General features: G+C 37.0%; 1 protein-coding gene and 1 pseudogene across 1 annotated transcript in view; both read right to left on the reverse strand.

Moving 5' to 3' along the window:
• PLA2G4A (phospholipase A2 group IVA) overlaps positions 1 to 18,835 on the reverse strand; it is a 168,444-nt gene that overhangs the window by 133,548 nt on the left and 16,061 nt on the right. The window lies entirely within an intron of this gene.
• On the reverse strand, positions 4,557 to 5,682 carry LOC140529596 (solute carrier family 35 member E3-like; annotated as a pseudogene).

The following is an 18,835-nucleotide window of genomic DNA, read 5'->3' on the forward strand; positions in this document are numbered from 1 at the left end:
TGGAGTCGGAACCCAGAATGAGGCAGACTATTTTCTCTTTTGTTATCTTTGGTTTTGTTTAGTTTTACTCATGCCTTCTCCCATTCATTTTCATTCTTGTATGCAACATGACTAATGTGAAAATGTGTTTAATAAGGATGTACGTGTAGAACCTATATAAGATTGCATGCCATCTTGGGGAGGGAGCAGAGAGGGAAGGAGAAAATTTAAAACTTGTGGAAGTGATTGTTGAAAACTGAAAACAAATAGATCAATTTGGAGAAAAAAATCTTTTGATTCTTTAAGAATTCTGTGAGACAGGAGTCATAGATATTATGCCTTTTCTACAGATAAGAAAATGAAACTCAAAGAGGTTAAAGGTCACACAACTAATTGGTGCCTGAAATGGTTGTAGGGACCCAGGAATTCCTGACTCTAATTCAAATGTTCTATCCTTTTCGCAATATGGTGAAGAGGACCTCTTCTCAGAAAAAAAAAAAATTTAGCCATCGAAAGTATTCTAAATTTCAATTAATGGTTACTGAAAAGAAAAATACAATTTGTTTTCTCTTTTAGAAAATTTACAGACCTCCTGAAATCTCTGTGGACCTCAGGTTTAGAACCCTTCTGCTATGGGATACATAAGTAGTCATATCATTTGAGAAGTTTAAAAGGCTTCTCAAAGGATATAGCCTTTGAATGATCCTTGAAAATTCAAAGAGAAGGAAGTAAGGAAAGCATGCATCCTAAATAGGGGGACAGCCCATATAAAGGCACCTAGGTGGAAGATGGAATAGTGACTTGAGGTAAGAGTACATATGATAATTTGATTATAAGGCAGAATGCATGAAAGGGAGTAACCTGAAAGAAAAGGAAGCTGGAGCCCAAATGTGAGAGGCTTCGAGAGCTAAGCTGAGGAGGATATATGTTGGTCTAGATACAAATAGAAAACCACTAAAGAATTTTGAGCAGGAGGGCAGGATGATCAGATCTATGCTTTAGGAAGATTATTTTGGCAACTGTGTGAAGAATATATTAGAAAAGAGAGTGAAATCCGGGGGGGAGGTGGGAAGGGGAGGTGTTAATAAAGGACTGAAAAATGAAAAAGAAATTAGCCCTGTTCTGTTTAGCCCAGCTGTCTGAACTAGAGAGTAATAGGTGAAAATGGCAGACAGATTTAGGTCTGATGAAAGGAAAAAAAATCCTAATAATTAAGTATCAAAAAGAAAATGGGCAATGCTAAAAGCCTTAAAACAAAGGTTGGATAACCCAGGTCCTGTGATTCAGTGGTGCGCTGGTATATGCATAAAAACTAGCTCTCTGAAGAAAAGATACCTACCACACACTTAAATTTAACCTACATTATTAACATTTTCTCTGTCATTTTCTTAAATCTAAATAATCAACAAATTAGTAAACCAAGCCCTGATTTGTAACATTTGCCGATTCCCAAGATGTAAATGTTCATGCCCAATTTTTTTTTCTTAAAAAGTGGGTTCTCTTTTTATTGAAACAGTTAAAATAACATTGTCATTGTTCAAAATAATGCCATCAATAAAAACCGCCATAACTTTGGGAAGAGACATTATAAGTCTGACAGCTGCAATGTTGTATTGCCAGCCATGATACGGACACGAGGAAGACCATGCTTCCTTTTAAAAAGTAACATGTTTGCTGACATGAAGGTACCCAACTTTGGCAACTCTGAACATAAGTTTTAATGACGACCAGGAACACACTTTTTGGACAGATGAACAGATTCTCTTCCCCTGAAATGCAGCTGAAATAGGAAGTCAAGAATTGCATTCAACTAGACATATTTGGAACCTAGACACACTATCATGAGATACACACATGCATTTCCTTTTAGACTTACAGAAGCTGTGAGAAGCTGGCGTGGTCTTGAGGATCATTTAATTTCTACAAATTAAAGTAAATGCCTCAAGTTTTACTTATCAAATAGAAACTGCTTATCTTGTGACTAAAGATGGCTCTAGTCACTGTAAATAACCAAAAGTCCAATTTGTTTTATTCAAAAAATAGTTCACATTTGTGTAAATCTTTAAGGTATGCAGGGTCTTTTACATAAGCTCACCTGATGCTCACAACAACCCTGTAAACTAGATGCAATCATCCCTATTTTCCAGGTGAGGGAACCAAGGTTCAGAAAAGTTACGTGATTTGTTTATTGTCACAGTCAGCTGGTTTTTGAAGCAGGATTTAAAAGCAGATTTTCTTGTCTCTAAGTTTACAGCTCTGTCCACTGTGTCTTCAAACATACTGCCTTTCTGGCTCCTCTTCCAGCTTGGATTTCAAGTGCATTTGCCCATCTTCATGCCATTTAGATTATCTTCTATGTAGTAGAAAACATTCTCATCTTCTGGTTCTTATAGATTACATTGTATGCTTCCAACATTATTTGTATATTTATAGATAGTATGTCCCCCCCACCCCCTTCTGCTATTGCTTTGGCATCAATCATATTTCCTAAGGCTAAAGATGTCCCCAACTTTTATTTACGAGAAAGAGTTTGTGCACAACACAAATCAGTGCATATAGTAGAGAAATGACAGTTCATCATCACTGCTCTGAGAACACCCGTACATTATCTTTATTTTTAACATGGCATATGTTAAAAATCAAACTTATGCAGAACATAGATCTGTATAAATTGCTTTAAATACTTAATACAATTAAACAGTTTTATAAATTGGGGAGAATCAAAGAATGTTTTAAAAAAAATCAAATACAAAAATCAACACCATAACAGACTTGTAGCTGAAATGCTATCAAAATAGATTTGAAGGGAGGTCACACAGTTCAAATTGGTCCTAAGTACATAGCACAGACTATAACTTCAGTTAGTCTTTGGTTCTACGAAGCTGCTGCTCAAAATATACAAGTAATTAAAAAAAAATTCATCAGTGCAGAGAACTCCTGGTATGCAGTTTTCTTCTTTGGGCACCAAGAGGCTTTGACCTGCCCAGAGTCCACCAGCTGGTATGTGATAGGAGCAGGTGATCCAACCTGGTATTTTCTGCTTCCAAGACAAGGCCCTTCATCCACAAAGCCGCATTGCCTCTCACAATAATGCTGCTTAACATGTAGAACCTCTTATCCAACTGCTTGGCTAAGATGAGGAAGAGGGGAAGGAGAGAATTTGGAACTTACAATTTAAAAAAAACCTTTTTTAAATTGTTTTTATATGTAATTGGAAAAAAAGTAAAAAAAAAAAACCCAAATAACAGTGCATATGGAAATAATTCTTACAGAAGAAAACAATATCCACTTCCCTTTATCATGAGACAGTTATTATCATTAATCTACCTTATACAAGGTGCCCTAAAAGTCTTAGTGCTGTTTTAAGCTTTAATAGCTTACAACACTCTATATAAGCTCTGACTTAGATAATTAGCTAGCCTCCTGAGTACATGGCACAATATTTTTCTCCCTTATTATATAATAATTATTCTTTCTACTGGTCACTTGTTCTTCCAGAATACACAATTCTGTGTTGAAGTTTCAAAAAAAAATCCATCACAAATTGTCAATAGAAAATAATTACAGTGCAAATTATTCTCTGTCTCACGTTACTCTTTCCCATCTTCATTCCTCATTTCTCCCTAGATATTCTTGAGATTTTGAGCAGTTTTCTGTCTCAACTTGCTACTTCAGATTCTTTCTGTCGTCTTTGTTAGCCTGGGCATAGTTCACACTGATCTTTGATGCCAAAGGGAGATGGGGGCAATCTTAGAGCCCAGGCAATCCCTATCTGAGCTTCAAAAGCTACAGCTCTGAAATACTTGGTATTTCACTTGCCACGGAGGATGGGAGAACACTATGAACTCTGCTTGACAGCATTATAGTCATCATCAACATTATAGTTCTTTCCATTACACACGGCCCATTTCTATTTAGAGCCCGGGTGGCATTTTTCTGTGAGTCTAAAAAGTATGTTTATCTCACTGGACCAAGTGCACAATTAAAAAGGTCCAAAGCAAGACTCAATGTAAGAGAGCTTCACTTTCTTAACAAACTTACCTCCCTCTGCATTAACTTTTCCCCATAAAAATAATTAATTTGGAACTGAAATTTGTCTTTGACACCTAATTGATTTCACTCTCAACCTGATTTCTCCAAATGAAACAATCCTGAAGTTAAACTAAATTCAGCAGAATTTCAAATTCTAAGATTTTGCCCAATGACTATATATCCCACTTGATGAGAAATCACCAGTGATAATATATATGCTATATTAAATGAAAACTTACATTCTGGAAAATTGTCCTGTGCCGTCAATGTTTCTTAGTGTATGAATACAAAAAAACCCAAAAAACCCAAAATAAGCCATAACTGTGATATAGTACTGGCAGAAATTCCTTTAGCATTACTATAATAACTTCAGTTTGGATGTATTTATTTGGATGAAGCAATTCTCTTTTATGGTCAAAAAGATGACTTCTAAAATTCAATGTTTTGAGAAAACGATATTTAAATATTCAAAATCAGTTTTAACATGTAAAAATGTGCTTTATTTTTATACCATGGTAGTAGATTTTATTGTGGTGGATTTTGAAATTAATTTTTTGCTTATCATAAAAAAATCAGTGCACATTTGGCAACACTTTTCAACTGCCTGAATCAATTATATTTTCTCCATGAAAAATCCCTTAAGGACTCTGTACCAGTTTGTTCCTGGTGCCTTCCTGCTCACTAAGTTTAAAATGAGTGTAGGCTAGAATGCCAAATAATGTGCATAAAATGCCAAGTCCTTGGTTAATTGACAGTGGGTCAATAAATAAATAAATAAAACATATCCTCCAAATAAGGTAATATAGAATTTGAAGTGTACAAACATGGTATATGTAGCTGGTGAAGTGTTTCCAATGATCCAGTATATGGATCAATTTACCATAAAGGCTATTATACCAGATAACAGCACCATAAACAGGGCAGAAAAAGACCATGGGCCAGGGATTCCTCCTTTCCCAAATATGAGTTCAAAAAAAGGGTACAATCATTAGCAACATGGCAGAGGACATTGGTGCTTGGTGGTATAGCAACTGCAGGGAGTTCACCTGGAGCTCATGCTGCTTGGCTCCTAGGCACACTTGATACAAGGATGTAACCACCACCCCTAGAGCAGCAAACACCATTCCAAGAAAATTAAACTTCACATCGTAGTAAGAATTTAGGACAACGCCTAAAGTTATGGGTAGAAGGGTGAGCTACATCTTGGCGGAGAAGGTCTTGTAAAGCAGGCTCTGGATGGCAGTGATCACGGGGATGGTCATGGTCTTGGCCAACTGGTAGGTGTCGATGGTGTTGCTCTGGAGGGAGAGGTTGGTGAAGACCATGAAGCCGCAGAAGCTGAGCGCCAGCAGCAGCAGCCTGGAGGGTGGCAGGCTCTTGGGGGCGAAGAGGTTGAGCTTCTGACAGACGTACAAGCCCAGCCCGGTGACCACGAAGTGCCCAGGGTCAGGCTCATGTGGGGGAAGCCGTGGTGCACGTAGATCCACTTGTTAAGGAAGACGACGCAGACGGACACGAGCAGGTTGAGCAGGAGCCCGGCGGCGATGCGCCCGTTCTCCTGGACCGTGTGCATGAGCGATGCCATGACTGCCCGGCTCAGGACTGGCTAGCCCCGGCCCCGGCTGCACCCGGCGGGCTCCCTCATGCCCAAAATGTAACAGTCGGTGCTGGTTCCAGTATGCTCCTGGATGTGGGCAATTTTCTTGTTCAGATATGGATCGGTTGTATGCTAGTAACAAGGCCAGAGCCAAATAACTTCGGTAAGAAACCATGGTCAGTTTTACCCTAAAGGAAAGCTTTTCTTGAGATGATATCGGTGAATCTTGCCAACTGCACTCACTAAACAGTGAATCACAGTATCTGAGCCTACAATAAATATCCAGTATTGGAAAATAACCTACCATTCTATTCCTTAAAAGAGAGCTGTATGTAATAAAGATTGGCGGTGTCATCAGTCACCCTCCATTTCTGTTCTACTATATGTATGTAAATTCCCAATTTATTCGATATTTTTAAAGTTCAGAATAAAAATAAAATTTAAAAAAGGAAATCCATTCCACAGCGAAGATACGTTAGATGGGGTATTACTCTTAGGAACATCAGACAATGGTAAAGAATTAGCACGTAATGATGCTAAAAACTGATTTGTGACAAGAGGCACTAACTGACACCCTGCATCGTGCATTCACTCTTCACAAGCAAAACATCTCTTTTTTTTTTTTTACATGACCTCTTTTTATGCACAGCAAGGATGGATGAATGATGGACCAATGCTTCCCACTCTGAGGGAAATATATATCCAAACTTCTTCCAAGAAATCTGCACTTGACAAGGAATAATATAGAGGCAATGAATAAACAGGAGAGTGTGGTGTAAGCAACTGTTTCCCCTTCACCATATGCCCTATTTTCTAGTCATCCTTATTGATTAAAACAGAGAAAATGCTCACAACTGCTAATTCCTTAGTAGAAATGCCAGAAACAATACCTAGAAATTCCAGCTTTAGTCATAAAAGAAAAAGAAATTGAAGGAATAAAAACAAAGATGAAACTGTCATTCTTTGTAGATGATATGATGGCATATTTAGCTAATCTTTGAGAATCAAGAAAAAAGCTAGTTGAAACAATGAACAACTTCACAAAAGTTGTAGGATATAAAATAAACCCAAATAAACTATTAGCATCTCCATATATTACCGACAAGGTCCAACAGCAGGAGATAGCAATTATCTTATGACAACTTCAAACAATATAAAATACTTGGGAGTCTATCTAAGAATTATTTTACAGAGCTATAAAAAGTAATAACACAATTCAGTTGAGAGAAAATAAGATTAAGCGTATCAAGAGAATAATTTTTTTTCAAGCAGCCTAGGAAGGTAGCCTAGAAGTTCCAGATTTCAAACTATATTTTAAAGCAGTAAACATGAAAAGAATCTGGTACTGGCTAAGACAGAGAGTGGGTTGTAAGAAACGATGAGCAGAGTGGTTTCGGAAAACCTTGGGAAGACATACAGACTCACGCAAAGTGAACTGTACAGCGTGACAGCAGTAGCATAAAGACGATCAACTGTGAAAGACAACTACTCTGACCGAGACAATGATGCAAGACAGTTTCAAAGGACTCATAATGCAAAATCCCATCCACCTTCAGAGAGAGATCTGATGAACTCTGAATGCAGATTGAAGCATGCTTTTTTTTTTTAACTTTATTTTTCTTTTATTTAATTTGGCTAATATGGAAATATCTTTTGCATGACTTCATATATATAATCAATATCAAATTGTTTGCCTTTTCAAGGAGGGAGGAGGGGCAAGTGAAAGGGAGAATTCTGAAATTTTTTAATGATTATTTTTAAAAGTTTACATTTACTTGGGAAATATTTAATGAAATATATACATACATGTGTTTTAAATAGTATTTGAAGAGCCAAAACTAGGCATATACAGGCCTCAGTACAGAATGACCCATCTTTGGTTCTGGTGCCAAGGAAAGGGATGACCTATAATTAGAAGTCAGGGAAATAAAGCTGTGAAATGGGAAGACCACATAGCCCTAAATAAGAAATCAGTTTTACAGAAACAGCTCATAGAAATCAAGCCAGTCCGTATTCTAAACTGACCTTTAGAACGATGTAGCATTGACTAGATTGACAATAGTACAAGTGCTAGGCAGTTCGATGAAGCTTCTTTGTGGCTGAGCTCTGTACCTTTGGAGGAGATTCTGGATACCTGGTGATTCCGGGGGAGAAGAGGATGTTCACAGGAAATACAAGTAAGAACTGGAGAACCCAGCCATTTATATAGAATTTTCTTCCATCTGGACTCTGCACTGGCCAGCCTCCAAGACAATGGCAAATATCTTTGGCAAGCATACATTTCCCTGTTTTATGTCTAATTTGATTAATACCTAGAATCAAATATGAACAAAGGCATCTCTGTTGTTGGCTCTACTGAGGAATCTTGTATGACCCCAACAGATGCACCTTGTTGAATTTTAACAAAAGGAAAACATGAATGAGTTAACACCTTTTCACAAACAGGAAAGACGAGCATAGGGTTCAGTTTTCTATAAATTTATTTAATCTAATAAATAAAATAATTCATCATTTTTCATCTGGCTGTACTACTTTGTGGCTCTCTAATTGATCTCACCACGAGACAAGTAAGCACCTTCTCCTCTTCCCCCTCCCCTTTCAGATTCCTTTTATGTGTTGTCTTCTTGCATTAGATTCTAAGTTCATTGAGGGCCGGGACTGTATTTTTTCATATTTATATCCCCAGTATTTAGTAAAGTGCCTGGAACATAGTAGGCACTTACAAAATGTTTAACGACTGATTAATGAAGTATAAATACCATCAAGCTAGGATTTCTCCAGAAGTTAGTCCTGTCACATCTGCCTTTTTAACAACTCTTTTATATTCCTCCTTTGCTCCTCTGACTCTGCCATCAATCTGGTGCAGCACCTTATACACCAGCTCTATTACAACAACCTATTGGTCTCCCTACTTCAAGTCTGTCCCCATTCTAGTCTAGCTTCAACTCAGTTTTCAAACTCATCTGAAAGAATAGGTCTACCCATATCACCCCCTCCTTCAGTAAACTCCAGTGATTCTCAATTAGATCCAGGAACAAGTGTAAAATCCTCTGGTTTTTAAAGCCCTTTATAATCTGGTTCTTGTTACCCTTTTAGACTTCTTAAACCTTACTCTTCTCCAAATACTCCAATGACACTGGCTTCCTTACTTTTCCTGGCATAACACTCCATCTCCTGACTCTTGGCTGTCTCCCATGCCTGAAACTCTCTGCCTCCTGATTCCTGATTTCCCTGGATTCCTTTAGCTGTCACCTAAATTCCTGCCTCTTACAAGAATTCATTCCCAATCTCTCACTGCATTCTTTCTGAGATTATCTCCAGTTTAACCTAAGTAGATCCTTTTTGCACATAATTGCTTGCACATACAATTTAGTCTTCCCCAATAGAATGTCTCCAAAGTGCAGGGACCATTTTTTTTTTACCTTTATATCCCTAGAATATAGTGCAGTGGATAAATAGACTTGCCTTGACCTGCTATGACATTTTTCAAAGGCAAGAAAAAGCCATATTGTGGCTCCCAGTAGATTGTACCCCCATTTTTGTCCTTCTGCCTTCATCATTCAGTACAGTGCTTCATCTATAAGAAACATTAATTTTTAATTGAGTGGAATAACATATGTATGTATTATGTGGAGAGTGTGATATTGTATGTATTAATAGTTTCTATTTCTACTGAGTCAGCATCAGTATAATACACAAGTTAAGGCTTTATTCCAAGAACAGTAACAAATTTATACTGATCTATGCTTGTTTCCTTGTGACAAGTAACAAGAATCTTCAAGATGGCTGCCTTGGATGGGGAGTTCAATCTGTTACCATGTAACAGATGGAAGTTAAGTGACAAATGAATGAATCCAACAACTCAATTCCTTTTTGTCCCAGAACCAACCTTACTTAGGGTCATAGAAAGAATCACACTGAGTATTTATAGGTCTACACAACCCAAATTAAGCTTATGTTGTAAGTTTGAATATCATTTGTGACTTTAATTAGCTTCCTTCTTTGGAACACCAGCGGGTACCCAATAATATATTGGCTCAGAAGCTTTCTTTCCAAATTCAAACAAAAGGCATAGGTTTTGAGAAATCCTCCCATATGTAGTATTCCTTTCTCCATAAATTCAAGATCTATGTATCAGTCAATCAGTAAGTCTTTATTAAGTGCCTACTGTGCACCAGACACACTCAGGATACAAAGCAAAGCAAAAGACAATCCCTTCTCTCAAGTATTTCACAGTGTAATGAAGGACACAACACAGAAATAACTACATATTTGGGGAAGCTTCTATACCAGTTAGATGTGCTGTGGATAGTTTGAGACCAAAACATAATACCGAAATAACAAAAAGCTTAAGAATATGTATCATTGATTGTTATTCTCTTTGGACTTTGTGAGGTCTTGACATTTAAATTAAATGTTGACATATAACAAGTTTCTTTCCTAAAAGATCATTTATGCACTGCCAAATTTGAGGGTGATGGTCCCTTTTTCTTTCATTGACATCGTAAAATGTTCCTAGTTATAATATTTATTAAAAAATCGTTGGAAAATAAACACTGAGCAATGTTCATTTTCCTAAATGTTCAAGGAGATTTTATTAGTTATTCGCAAAGGCTGGTTCCCTTAGGACACATGGTAACTCCTTTAAGCTATTGAGATAAAACAGTGAACTAGGCAACTAAGTACAATAATAAAAATGACATTTATTTATTGCTTTAAGATTTATAAGGGAGCTTACATACATTCTCTTAACCCTATGAGGAAGATACTGTATTAAATCTCCATTTAACAAATGAGGAAATTAAGACTTGGAGAGATTTAGCAACTTAGCAGCAATCACACAGATACTAAATTTCAGAAGCAGATTTGAATTCAGGTCTGTCTTAACCACAAGTCTCTTATTTTTTTTTTATTATTATACCACACTATATCTATGCTGTCACATCAATAGAGTTCATTATTTCACAAAGATTTAGTACCCCTAGAAAGTGATTCATGCACTAAGGAAATCTTATTGAATGTTTGTCATAATAGATGAGATTACAGGGCTGTGACGTTTGGAGTTCCATTCATATGGTAAATTCATTGACTAAAGTTATAGAGAAAGTAATTCAAAATAATTCTTGAGTAATACTTGAAAAACGTCATGACAACAAATACAATTATAAAGGAAATACTTGTATGACTAAAAGGAAAAGATAAATCTAGCTTCAGTTAATTATTAAGCTATAAGGACATTAAATTTTGAGCAGAAAAAGGCTTCAGATTATTTAGTCCAATCCTCTGGAGGTCCTTGTTATTGTCGATAGGACAAATTTTTATTAGAATCAATAATATGAACAGTACCATGGAATTTAGGATGGTGTCATTTCACATATTAAAACACATTATGAAATTTACTTTTTAAAACAGGTCTAGTGATTTCGTATATTTTCAGAATTTTAGATATGGTATTCTTCAATATTTTCAAATAGTTCCTTAAAGTGTTGCCCAAAACCCTACTTTAAAATATAAATGCTATATAGATTTTTCACAAATATTTATCTCAACTCTATATTGTCTAACTTTAAGATTTAGTGGGGAAGGTCTGCTTCATTTCTTTAAATTTTTATAGCTCCTTGTCTAAGATGGAGTATAGATCACTAAATGTTCTGTTTTGTTTTAAGACCCTGCATAACATCATACTGATGTAGTTTGGTGGACTGCTAAACAGTTTATACTATTAGAAAAAGACTGCTCTAGAACATCAGCAGCAAAGTTCTATCCACCCAGTGAGGCATAAAAGCAACCTCTCTGGTGCTGAAGAAGGAACTTCTCTTTCAACTACTCCTTTTAAGGTTGAGGGGGAAGGATTTTTCTCACAATTTAAGGTATCCTAAAATGAAATGGACAGAGTTAATTTTCTATCATTGGAGGCATATAAAGCCTGGATGTCTATTATATATGATCATAAAGTCATAGATTTGGAAATAGAAGAGGCTTTTAGGTCATTTTGTTAAATTGCCCCATTTTATCTTTGAGGAAACTGAGGCCTAGAAAGATTAAGTGACTTTCCCATGATAACACTAGTAATTAATAATCAGCATTTGAACCCAGGTGCTATGATCCAGATCCAGCAGTTGTTCCACTGTACCACATTTGTAAAAAGAGATCGTGCGCTAAAGGTTATAGACTAGATAGTTCCTTCTGACTCTAAAATTCTAAAATTATAAGGCCAAACTACAATATAGAGCTTGATATAGCTGACCTGTTAATATACCTATTTTGTACAAATATCATGCATGAACGATGAAATAGGTCCTAAACTGAATAGGAGGAGAAGAGCAGGTTGGATCACTTTTCATAAATCATGAAGGGCTTTTAATGACCCTCTGCTTCTCCTTAAAATAAAGACCCAGTTTTTCAAGATCACTATTCTTTCTGGGGTACTAACGGTTGTTTGTCATGAAATACCACAGCTTCTGAAATTATGGGAAAGCTGAGAGCCACTCAGAGTGCCATGCAGGACTCTGTAGGTGGTGTGCATTCATAGACTGCAATGCAATTGCAATTCCAACAAACTTACACTGGAGAAATAGCGTAAAAAATGTCACTAGAGAAAGGCATGACACCTCCCCCCCAAAAGGAGGTGGACCAATCATACAGCAAGAGAGGTGCATAAGATGGACAGCCTGTCTATTCAAGCAGTACCTGCATAATGTCAAGAGATCTTGAGGAAGGCTTTTGCCACATTGGATGAACCTCATTGTGAACACAGACAAGAAGCGCACAGGATAAGGCACATAAGTTCACAGGATGAACTATGACCTGCACCATTGGAGAGAATATTCAAACCACTAAGAACATAGATATAACCCAGAGCAGAAGTATAAACTGAAGAATTATTTCATCTTTTCAAAGCTTGTTTTTGTATCCAATACTTTGGAGGAAGGGAACCTTTGACGAAAAAAGAACCTCTAAATAATTGACTCAACAAATAGAGCTCTGGACCTGGAGGCAGGAAGATCTGAGTTCAAATCTGACCTCACACACTTACTAACTGTGTGGTCCTGGGCAAGTCACTGAATCTGTTTTCCTCAGGTTCCTCATCTATAAAGTGGGGCTAATGATAGCACCTATGTCCCAGAGTTGTGATAAGGAACAAATGAGAAAATACTTGTAAAGATTCTGTAAACCTTAAGGTGCTCTATCAATGCTATTTATTAAAAGGATATAGGAGACAATAATGAAGGTGAGCAAATAGTATGATGACACCATCTCATCACTAATATGACAAATCCTACCAGATCCCTTGTCAAATCTGTCAACATTCATGTGTGTGCATTTGGCTCATTTTACCTTCTGACGAAAGTAAAACCCAGGCAACAATCCCATCCATGTAAGAATCTTTTCTTGAACCTGGCTATATACCAAATTTCTTTATTCCCAATGAATAAATCTATCTCATCATCCATTCCCAAAAGTTTTTTTGGCTTCTAGTTGTATTATGTAATAATATCCTTTTCCCCCTTAAAGCTACAAACTAACCACTTACAAGTGGTTGGAAATATTTGTAAGTATGAAGTCCAAAATGTAATAAAAGAATATTGCTTACTAAGTAATTCAATTAAATGTTTAAGATACAAATCTTGTTACTAAAAGCTACTAGCCAACTCTGAGAAAGAAATGTAATTAGAAATTAGAAATGACTGTAAGAAATGAATGGAAAAGAATGGAAGTTTTCTAGGAAGGAAAAAAATGCTTCCTGATATCATCCAATTCAAAAGCACATCATGATTTTTTTCAAGGTCCCCTAACACTAGCCTTCTGGCTGTTGCTCACATATAGCACCCTATCTCCCCACTCTGTACCTTTCCATTAGGTGTTCCTCATTCTTGGAATGCTCTTTTCCCTCACCTCCACCTACTTACTTACTTCCTTTAAGATTGAACTCAAACCCTGCCTTCTGCAGGAGGCTCTTCTCACTTCCCTCCATCATTCTCACTGCTAGTGCTTTCCCTCTGAGATTTTTTGTTGTTGTTCACCCATTTCAGTCATCCCTAACTCTGTAACACCATTTTGGGTTTCCTTGGCAAAGAGACTGGAGAGGTTTAGCCATTTCCTTCTCCCACTCATTTTACAGATAAGGAAACTGAGGCAAACAGTGTCAAATGACTTGCCCAGGGTCACACAGCTGGTAAGTATCAGAGGCCAGATTTGAACTCAAGAAGAGGAGTCTTCCTGATGCCAAGCCCACTATGCCACCTAGCTGTTCCTTTCCCTCTGAGATTACCTTCCATTTATTCTGCATTTATCTTTTATGCACATTGATATTATCTCCCTCATTCTAATGTGAGCTTGCCAAAGTAATGAATAAATCATAAGTATTTATTAAGCAACTACTATATGCCAGGTACTAAACTCGGTGCTGGGGATATAAGCCCAAAAGTTCTTGATTCTGCTGGACAAGAAGATGCGTACACATAGAAGGGCCTGGGAAAAGAATTAAATGTGTGATTTCACTTGCATAGGGTGCTCTCAAGAGAGGAAGTTCTTTCTACAGAATGCACATTTGCACCTTCTCTGCCACTAATAGTTCTAGAGAGTTGGCTAGACCACAGAAAAATGAAGGACTGGATCAAGGTCACAGAGTCAGTTAAGTGTAAGAGGTAGGACAGGAAGCTGAGTCTTCCCAACTTCAAAGTCAGTTTATACAAAATAAGTGGAAGGAGTGGAGGGAGGAAAATGATAAGTGCCAGCAGCTGGGGAGATCAAGAAAGGTCTCACGTGGGAGATCAAGAAAGATCTCACGTAGGAGATGGCATCTGAAGTGAGCTTTGAAGGAATTTAGGGAATCTGAAACAAAGCGAGGAACGATTGCTTTCCAGGTATGGGAAACAAAAATGTCAGAAACAAGAACAAAAACAAGACTTGTTTGCCTAACTGCAAGAGTATAAAGGGAAGGAATGCCTCGGTTTCCCTATCTGTAAATGAACTGGAATAGGAAATGGTAAACCTCTCCAGTATCTTTGCCCAGAAAACCCAAATGGCATTATGAAGAGTCAGACATGACTGAAGTGACTGAATAGTAACAATAGATATATAATAAGGCTAGAAAAGATAGGTTAAAGGCAGATTATAAAAAGTTTTGAAAGCCAAAGGAGTTTGTATTAGATCCTAAAAGTGAATAAGAAGTCATTCACTTAAGGGATACAGTAAATAACAAGATTATCCAGCAAATAAATTCCATCATGTTATTTTTGTTCATTTTCATAATAAACCTCAACAGAATGCAGAATATTTCACTGATTGTGGTAGTTTTTGTTTCCATTAACTGACACATGTAAATAAACTTCATTAATCATATTCTCCTTATAAAAATTAATCAGTAGTGAAATTTATTAGTAGTTAAATTCAAGAAAGTTAATAAATGACAGAACAAAATATTGGATTAGCTCTCCAGCTATCATCTTCTGTCAAACTGCACCTTTTAGATATCCCAGTATTCAAGAGCTCTAAAACAGGAAATTCTGCAGGAATTCCATCTTATCCCTAATCTGACTTTACCTTCCCCTCCATGGTTACAACTTTATTAACAACTTGACAAACATTCACTTTATACTAACAACCACAAGGTAGGTGTTATTATTATCTTTATTTTACAGAGGAAGACACTGAGGCAGAGAAAGTTAAGTTAGGGACAGCTAGGTAGGTAGCTCAGTAGATAGAGCGCTAGGCCTGGAGTCAGGAAGACCTGAGTTCAAATTCTGTCTTAGACAATTACTAGCTGTGTGACCTTGGATAAGAGGCTTAATCTCTATTTTACTCAGTTTCCTCATCTATAAAATGAGGATATTAATCCTACCTCCCAGGATTGTTCTAAGGATCAAATGATATAATTGTAAAGAACTTAGTATAGTTTCTGGTAAAAAAAAGTTATGTATAAATGTTAGCTATTAGCAGGAGCAGCAGCAATGTAGTAGTAGTGTGTGACTTTAGGTGAATCACTTAATATGTGTAGACCTCAGTTTTCTCATTTGTAAATAAAATGAGAGAGATTGGACTGTGTAACTTCGAACATCCCTTACAGCTCTGACTCTATTAATTTGTAATCTAGTTTATGCTAGCCCAAATTCCCTCCCTCCCTTCATTCCTCATTTTACTAATGAAAAAACCAAATGTGAAAGAGGCCAGATAATATGCCCAAGACCACACAGTCTAACTTCTTCTCTTGGACTCCTGTTTTTTTTTCTCTATTAAACTTCACCTAACAGCCCTCAAATAGATTTTTTCATTCATTTTCAGCTTGTCACTGAGTCTGAATAACCAAGGCAAGTTATTACTTACAAATATTTCACCAGTCATCTAGGGATGTTTCCTCCCACACAGGACAACAAATGGAATCAAGTCATTGACTACCAGAGTTAATTGTTCCAATTATCCTTAATTTCATAAGTTCTAGAATAATAATTTCCTTCTGTCCACCTTTAAGTGGTACACGAGTTGTCTTGTGTTACCATACTATCAGTCCTTCCACCTCACCTTACTACACTGTTTACAATGGGGGAATCTGTGAAATGGACCTTTTGAAAAAAATATCTAATACATGAATCCAGATGATCTGAGACCCTTGGTTTTTATTTTTGGTTTGTTTGTTTGTTTGTTTTTAATGGAATAAAGTTTTCCAGTCTCACAAACAGCTGACTCTTCTCTCCAATACCCTGACTGTGGAATATTTATGTGCTGTTGTGGTTGAGATGAGAGGAGGGGAAGGTAAGCAATTGCTCCATCCTTTAATTACTGGTTTTCTCTCTCACATACTCAAGATGTTTGAGGTAATCGGTTAAATGAAGGCCTCCAGAAAACACAGCCACCCAAGGCTCAAACGTCCCAAATAGCTTCACAGTGGCCCTGTAATTTTTTTAAAAAGTTATTTCCACTCTGGCCCAGGGTTATCAGGCATCATTTTAACTACTATAACTCTCTGTGTATTAGAATAGGTGTCTGTTCTGTTGACTGTTCAGAAACAGGAGGGGAAAATGAAACTACCACACGTAAAAAAAGTGGGAAAAGTAATGTGAATGGTCTGTGGTAAAGAGACTAGACTCTATAACCCACAAGACTGACAAAATTTTAAAATAATACTGAATTCAGTTCTTGTTTTCTGAGTGATTTAAATTATGAAAGAGCTCAGAAATTCAGGTTTGGTATTCTCTGTTAACAGATTGTGAGAAATTACAAGGAAGTGTGGTTTTGGACATCAAACCTCTCATATAAAAAGGAGTTCATAGATATGAACTAAAAACTGAAGTCTTGGTCTTGGCCCCAGGTGTCAGGGTTTGGAGCAGTGGATAAAAGTTTCAAAGAAGCATATTCAGGTTTGGTAGAATGAAAGACCTGACCATTCCAGTTTTTCACAAGAAGAAAGAAATTTGAGAGGTAGTCCATTCCTCTATACTACAGGTGGATGGGAGGAGTTGGTGAGGGAGGGGAAGGTTGGAGGGAGAGGGGCTTAAAGCAAAGACTGGTTAATCTCAGGTATGCAATTAAGTCATTTGGGGAGAAAGAAATGGGTTGGGTATGAGCTTCAACTACGTGGCCAATGGAGGTCCCTTCCAATGGAAAGTCTGCGAATCTGTGATTAATCTGAAGGAATTTCAAGAATGAAGATCTTGAAAGAACAGAGTGTGACTTTAAGTATCAACTGATAAAAGATATCTTTAAATCTGATATTAAGGACCTGTACTCTTGTTTCCTGCCCAAGCCTCTTCTCTTCCTAACTTCTTTATTTTGTTAAAATCATCACAGTGCTTCTAGCCACCCAAGTTCACAGCCAAGGAGTAATCCTCAAATCTTCCCTCTCCCCCACCCCACCCCACCTCATATCCATTCTCTAGTCAGGTCACATTAATTCTACTTCATAGCATCTCTCACATACATACCCTTCTTCCTGTTCACATGGGTATCACCCTAGTAGCCCAAATTCTCCTCACCTCCCTCTTGGACTATAACAATTCATTTTTCTGCTTCAAGTTTCTCCCCTCTCCAATCTATTCTGATGCTGCTTCCAAAGCAATATTCCTAAAAACACAGGTCTAACCATGCTGCTCTCTTGTTTAGGATATGGCCTCTAGAATAAGATATGAACTTTTGTTGTTTTTTTTTTCATTTTGGCATTTAAAACTCTTCACAATCCAACATAGTAGATAGTCAGCCAGTCTTATAGTCAGATACACTTAAGTTATATCCTGTCCCTGACACATACATGTTGTGTCAGCAAATCACTGAACCTCTCAAAACTCTAAGCAACTCTTTCTGATTATCAGTTGCATAGAAAGTCCTGGAACAGTATTTATTGAGGGACTTTCCTCATCTGTTAGTTCCCTATATAACAATGAAATTGAAAGTCCAATATGTTTCAATTCCCAATCCCATTCCTACAGTCCATTTATTAAGCTCCTTCTACTATCAGGCATTTTGCTAGACACTGGGAATACACAGATCAAAAAGAAACAATCCCTGGAGGAAATTTTTAAGAGGAATATTTTTAATGGTTTTAGATGTGGCATGTATAAAATTTGCATTATTTAAAGGAAAGAACACACACAGATAATGGAGGATACTAAACTCTGGAATGGATTTCCAGTGAAGTGGTAGAATCTTTTGCTGTTGGGGTCTTTAAACACAAAAATAGTCATCAACCATTTGTAATCTTGCCAGGAGGGAGAAGTGTTCTCAGGCTTCTTCCTGTACTACAAGCGTGTTTGTTTTTTTGAGTAACACTTTTTAATAACAACATTCATACATTTTCCTTCTCCCTTGATCCTCCAATAGCTTCACACAAAATAGCTTCTATAATTAGATATCCTCAGCTATTTCATCGTGGCTGCATTATTCTCTACTAATACACTTAGAGTTTGGGAGCCTCTGCACTTTTGCTCACACCATTCATCTACACTGCAGTAGATACTCCCCTATTCTCCACCTACCCAAATTCAATCCACTCTTTCACTCACATTTATCCAGTAGCTTCCATAAAATCTTTCCTATTAACCCCCAACCTTAGAGAATCTTTGTGTTTGACTCCTGAATTCTGCCAATATTTGTCTGTTCCATTCACCTGGCACTTAATCATATACTGTTTAGAAAATAATTTGAATCTTGTTTTCACTCAACAAGCACCTGTTATTTACTGAGTACTATTATTTATTTTTTCAAATCTCTATTTCTTGCCAACTTCAATATTTC

The sequence above is a fragment of the Notamacropus eugenii genome, chromosome 2 (genome assembly GCF_028372415.1).
Source record: "Notamacropus eugenii isolate mMacEug1 chromosome 2, mMacEug1.pri_v2, whole genome shotgun sequence".
Taxonomy (NCBI): domain Eukaryota; kingdom Metazoa; phylum Chordata; class Mammalia; order Diprotodontia; family Macropodidae; genus Notamacropus; species Notamacropus eugenii.